We start from the raw sequence: 6,236 nt of genomic DNA on the forward strand, positions 1-6,236 counted from the left end.
AAACTTACACCTCACCGTTACATATCGCAAGTCAGACTCCGAAATAAACAGAAGCCGAATGCCATCAAACAGGACCAGTAGCCAGATGTCTCTGATGTCTGCAAGATCCAGACACTCACCACAGAAGAGTATATCGCTAACAAAGGAAATAAGAACGTCCACAAGGTCGTCAGCTCCCACTAAATCCTGGGACGGTCGACACTAGTACTTCCGTTTATTATTAGGCCACAAACAGTTTGTTAGTCACGCATCAAGCACGTTTTTGTCTATTTTCACTTATTTTATTATGATATTATTACTTTTTAAGGTAATATATAACACATTTTTCATTTTTATTTAGTCTCTTACCAGATGATTTCTGGTATTATTTTTGCCTCATCGTTTTTGCTGTTGTTTTACTTTTGTACGGATTTAAATTTTTTATCGGCTTTTAATGCAAATTAATTAAAAAAAACAACATTGATTAAAATGAAAACAAAACCATTTCCTTTTTGCTTATTTTTAAGCCTTCATTCTTCAGACTTTTTTTTAAATACTGCTTTCGAAATACGTAATTGTCTTTCACTCGTCTTTCCTTAAAATATTTCTATATATGTACTTATCATCTGTTACAAAACAATCTTTCTCCTTATATAAATATGTATACCTACATCTTTAACTTTATCATGTATATTCTAAGACCTTTATTCTAACATCTTTATTCGAAATCTGTATTCTAACATGTTTATAACATCCTGATGATACTTGCCCACAACACTTCAACTCATTTTCATCCTATCATTCATGTTTTCGTCAAAACAAGAAGAAGAAAAGCATAAAACTGACAAACACACAAAGACGTTTAATTACATTTTTTCCTCTTTTTTTTTAATCAGTTTTGTAAACGGCTCAAGATGTATCGTTTTTCGGACATGCCTTTTTATTATTATTATTTTAGTATTATTATTATTATTCTATTATTATTATTATTATTATGATTTTATTATTATTATTATTATTATTATTATTATTATTATTATTTTATTATTATTATTATTATTATTATTATTATTATTATTATTATTATTATTATTATTATTATTATTATTATTATATACCAATATGTAATATATAAGCTGAACATTTGAATTTCTTAAATGAAACAACCCGTTTGGTTTCAACTGTCTTTCAATCTATTTTATGTAGAACTATTACAAGTCGACAGTTATATGTTAAAATGAATAAAAAACATGAAATATTACACTTAATAAGAAGGGTGTAGAAGTATTTTATCTTGCCTTGCTTGCATATCAGGCGAAATATTCTGGCAGTTACAAGACTTGTGATATTTGCCTTTAACCGCCTCGCTCCAGACTGACCTTGCAAAACATTTCTAATAGTTTTTTTAATACAAATCCAAATAGACCGTCTAAAAATGAAAGCAATTATTTTGCTCTGCCTTTAACAAATCTTTGGTCCGACGTATTTGAATAGAAAAAAATAAGTATCTTTGAAAAATGAAAAAGATACTTGATACTTGGCCGAAGTAAAACTTGTTAACTTGTATAATTTGTTATTTATTAGTTTTCCAAGCGATGTCATAAAGAAATGTTAGCATAGCTGCATAAAAATGACGTAATAATTTCTTGGTGAAAATGGAACACTTTAAGATGTATGTGTTTCTAAAGAAAACTGTCGTGTTTTGACACCAACATCTACGCAGTCGGTAAGGCGGTTATTTTTATAAAAATACTTAATTAATTAATATGCAAAAACATATAAATATTATAAACATTTTATCAATTGAACACATCAATAATCATATAATATATTAGACACTTATTGAACATCATAAACTAGGGTACCTGATAAGTTCTGATATTATTCTCATTATTTTTGATAAAATTTAAAACTCACATCTTATGTAAAATGAACTTAGTAAGTTCTTTGTTCAATAGAATTAGCACTGAGATCTGGAGGCAAAGAAGTATTCTTAAACAGAACTTAAATATCTGAGCAATTTAACTAGAAAGTCAAAGCACTTTCTAGTTAAATTGCTCAGATATTTCGAATGGCAAATGATATTCCCAGATTTCAATTTGTAATTTTAAAATGACCAATGAAAACTCTTAAAAAATAAAGTTGAATCGTCACATCATACATGAGCATAGTAAGAAAAGGTTAAACGATATCAAGCTATATCTAAATTTTTCTACTTCAGTTTTTTTCTGGTCGTTTGTTTTTTACCACTTTTAAAGACATACTATACCTCTCTATGGGTAAAATATTTCTATTGCAGACATTTATTGAAATCTAGGAATTTCTTACTGTATATATGTCTAATTACTGATTGTATGTCTAATTTGAATAAGAGAATGCATAAACTGTTTGAATGTCTAAAACGTAACACATCTTCTCTGCATATACTCAAAGTATGCTTATTATACATTTAAAAAAGCTACTTTGTTGTTATATAAGGTTATAAGTAGCAACAATCGGAGAAATTAATGAAAAATAAATATTTGTTATTTCAAACATTTCAGCATGTTTTTAAAATCTACAAACGATGAGCTTTTTGAGAAAAATGTAAGTTTTTTATTATGTGCAAATTTCGTCGGCGGATGCTGAAGCACATACTCTACTATCAACCTATCATGTTACCTAATCTCTTATAGAAGCAGTTTACTTTAAAAACCTATAATGATAATAATTATATTGTCATGAAGAATGAACATAGATACAACAGATATTGTCATGGTTGTCTTCTATTTGTGAAAGGGTGACGAACATATTTACTCATGCTTCACTCGAATTCTGATATTTTTTGATCCGGTGCGTGACAAAAATATTTTTAATTCTGGATGTATTGTTGACATGTTTTTGTTCACTTCAAAGCTGAAATCTTAACTGTACTTTTCAAAGTAGATTTAAAATGTATATGTAAATTTTCATTTCTAAGTTTTCATTTCAATAATATATTCCAATTGCTTCACATATATGCAACCGTTTGGTTTACAGTTTAACTTAGACAAGTACTTTGATGAATTATGTATTTGTTCAGTAAGAGGATTTACACTTATAAAGAAACCTTACAAACATACTTGACTTAATAAGAGACGATTTAGTGACTGCCTTTTGAGATATACATCATATGCTGTGAATATACGCAAAGTTACCAACAAATAATGCGATTTTAATCTTAACTTTTTAATTTAATATAATGTTACACAGTTTAGAAAGCTAATATCTTCCTGCGAAAAAAATATTTTTCTTATTATTATTGTCAGAAAACAATATACGAGTATATGCTGTAGTCTTTTAAAGAATGAATATCTAAATCATTTGTATGTGTCTAGTGATTTTAACGCTTAAAAACAAAGAACATCGCAGTTGAACAGACACTGATGTTTCATAGATTAGCTATTTTGTATATTTCATTTATTTATTTATTTATTTATTTATTTATTTATTTATTTATTTATTTATTTATTTATTTATTTATTTATTTATTTATTTATTTATTTATTTATTTATTTAATATAAAGTAATAAGTAAATTTAAGTAATATAATATTTGTCATATCATCAATGGATAAAAATGGAAATACCAGTGCGAAATTTTTCGGGAATACAAAATTTTTGGCAAACGTTCTTCACCAGCTGAAAACTGATGAAGTATTCCGGAGGAAGGTCATCATTACACTAGCCGTGTTTAACACATACATTGCCTTAGTAAGTTAAATTTGACATTGTTTAACACATATACATTGCCTCAGTAAGTTAAATTTGACATTGTTTAACACATATACATTGCCTTAGTAAGTTAAATTTTGACAGTGTTTAACACATACATTGCCTCAGTAAGTTAAATTTTGACATTGTTTAACACAAACATTGCCTTAGTAAGTTAAATTTTGACACATTCATTGCCTTAGTAAGTTAAATTTTGACATTGTTTAACACATATACATTGCCTCAGTAAGTTAAATTTTGACATTGTTTAACACAAACATTGCCTTAGTAAGTTAAATTTTGACATTGTTTAACACAAACATTGCCTTAGTTAATTAAATTTTGACATTGTTTAACAGAAATATTGCATTGGTTAGTTAAATTTTGACATTGTTTAACACAAACATTGCCACAGTAAGTTAAATTCTGACATTGTTTAACACAAATATTGCCTTAGTCAGTTAAAGTAAGTTATATCTTGACATTGTTAAACACATATACATTGCCTTAGTTAAATTTTGACATTGTTTAACACTTGCATTGCATGAGTAAGTTAAATTTTGACATTGTTTTAACACATATATTGCCCTAGTAAGTTAGATTTTAACAGTGTTTAACACTTGCATTGCCTTTGTTAGTTAAATTTTGGCATTGTTTAACAGAAACATTGCATTAGTTAGTTAAATTTTGACATTGTTTAACACAAACATTGCCACTGTAAGTTAAATTCTGACATTATTTAACACAAATATTGCCTTAGTCAGTTAAAGTAAGTTATATCTTGACATTGTTAAACACATTTACATTGCCTTAGTTAAATTTTGACATTGTTTAACACTTGCATTGCATGAGTAAGTTAAATTTTGACATTGTTTTAACACATATATTGCCTTAGTAAGTTAGATTTTAACAGTGTTTAACACTTGCATTGCCTTTGTTAGTTAAATTTTGGCAAATAGGCGCGTAGGAATGACGTCATTTAAAACACGCGACTTGTCTTGCATGGAGTGTAAGACAGGTTTTTCTAGCAATGGTGTAAACGGTAGATAATCCTGTCTATATGCAAGAAATGCATTGCCTTAGTCAATTACATTTTATCAGTGTTTAACACGTGCATTGCCTTAGTAAGTTACATTTTGACAGTGTTTTACACTTTCATTGCCTTTGTTAGTTAAATCTTGGCAGTGTTAAACACATACATTGCCTTAGAACAGAATTCATGCAAAAAGGCGCGTAGAAATGATGTCATTTTAAACACCCTTCTTGTCTTGCATGGGGATGTAAGACATATTTTTTAGCAACGGTGTAAACGGTTGTTAATCCTGTCTAATATGCAAGAAATACATTGCCTTAGTAAATTACATTTTAACAGTGTTTAACACTTGCATTGCCTTAGTAAGTTACATTTTGACAGTGTTTAACACATTCATTGCTTGAGTAAGTTAAATTTTGACAGTGTTTAACACATGCATTGACTTAGTACAGTGTTCAACATTTGCATTGCAGTAGTAAGTGTAATTTTTACAGTGTTTAACAATTACATTGACTCAGTAAGTTAAATTTTGACAGTGTTCAACATTTGCATTGCCTTAGTAAGCTAAATTTTGACAGACGTCAACATTTGCATTGCCTTAGTTAAATTTTGACAGTGTTTCACACTTGCATTGTCTTAGTAAGTTAAATTTTGACAGTGGTCAACACTTGCATTGCCTTAGTTTAATTTTGACAGTAATTAACAAATGCATTGCCTTACTCTGCTACATTTTGACAGTGTTTAACACTTGCATTGTCTGGGTAGTTAAATTTTGACAGTGTTTACCACATGCATTGAAGTAGTAAGTTAAATTTTGCCAGCGTTTAACACTTGCATCGCCTTTGTAAGTTAAATTTTGAAATGTCTAACACTTACATTGCCTGAGTAAGTTTAATTTTGACAGTGTTCAACATTTGCATTGCCTTAGTTAGTTTAATTTTGACAGACGTCAACATTTGCATTGCCTTAGTTTAATTTTGACAGTGTTTCACACTTGCATCGCCTTTGTAAGTTAAATTTTGAAATGTCTAACACTTACATTGCCTGAGTAAGTTAAATTTTGACAGTGTTCAACATTTGCATTACCTAAGTTAGTTTAATTTTGACAGTGTTCAACATTTGGATTGCCTTAAATTTTGCATTGAATTAGTAAGTTAAATTTTACCAGTGTTTAACACTTGCGTTGCCTTTGTTAGTTAAATTTTGAAATGTCTAACATTTACATTGCCTGAGTAAGTTAAATTTTGACAGTGTTCAACATTTGCATTGCCTTAGTTAGTTAAATTTTGACAATTTTCAACACTTGCATCATGAGTAAGTTACATTTTGACAGTGTTTAACACATGCATTGCCTGAGTAAGTTAAATTTTGACAATGTTTAACAGTAAGTTAAATTATATATACTGAAGTCTTTCATTTTTAATAAACATAAAAATTGATATCATTTTTGTACAATGTTATAGGATGATACAATTCATCATCATCATCATTAT

The sequence above is a fragment of the Ruditapes philippinarum genome, unplaced genomic scaffold (genome assembly GCF_026571515.1).
Source record: "Ruditapes philippinarum isolate M1 unplaced genomic scaffold, ASM2657151v2 ctg483_1_1_1_1, whole genome shotgun sequence".
In the NCBI taxonomy this organism is placed as follows: Eukaryota; Metazoa; Mollusca; class Bivalvia; order Venerida; family Veneridae; genus Ruditapes; species Ruditapes philippinarum.